The sequence below is a fragment of the Oncorhynchus mykiss genome, chromosome 9 (assembly GCF_013265735.2).
Source record: "Oncorhynchus mykiss isolate Arlee chromosome 9, USDA_OmykA_1.1, whole genome shotgun sequence".
Classification (NCBI taxonomy): Eukaryota; Metazoa; Chordata; class Actinopteri; order Salmoniformes; family Salmonidae; genus Oncorhynchus; species Oncorhynchus mykiss.
In genome coordinates this window covers 75,659,315-75,659,704 of record NC_048573.1, presented here as the reverse complement: position 1 = coordinate 75,659,704, position 390 = coordinate 75,659,315, and the positions used below count along the sequence as shown (strand labels likewise).

At 43.6% G+C, this 390-nt stretch overlaps 1 long non-coding RNA gene across 1 annotated transcript in view; it reads left to right on the top strand.

Annotated features, from left to right (window-relative positions):
• Positions 1-4, top strand: part of LOC118966123 — a 1,559-nt gene extending 1,555 nt beyond the window's left edge. Inside the window, exon 2 of the long non-coding RNA XR_005053383.1 lies at positions 1-4. This exon is cut by the window's left edge and continues 884 nt beyond it. This is a non-coding gene — a long non-coding RNA (uncharacterized LOC118966123).
• Positions 5-390: the final 386 nt, after the last annotated feature.

Below are 390 nucleotides of genomic sequence, written 5' to 3'. Positions count from 1 at the left end.
AAAATATGTTTTTTTTTTTGTGGTGGTGGGGGGGGGGGGGGGGGGGGGGGGGGTGAATTGTTTCTGTTTTCGTCATGTGACCTAGTCTGGCTTGACAGACATACACTGACTAGGAAAACACTCCCTCCTTGATGTCACTCTATTCCTTTATTATAATTTTATTATAATTATTTATTTATTATTTATTTATTGTAATACACTGCTTTTTTTAGGCCCCGATCAAAGGCCATTTGGGATACAACCTACATGTGAGCTATGAAGCCTACTGTACGTGTTGCAGTGTTAATCTCTGCAGGGCTGGAACAGGCGACATTATCCATTGAGGTATCATGTAACTATATCCCACAGCAGATCCCCCCCCCCCCCCCGATCGAGTTGTCACACAGCAGA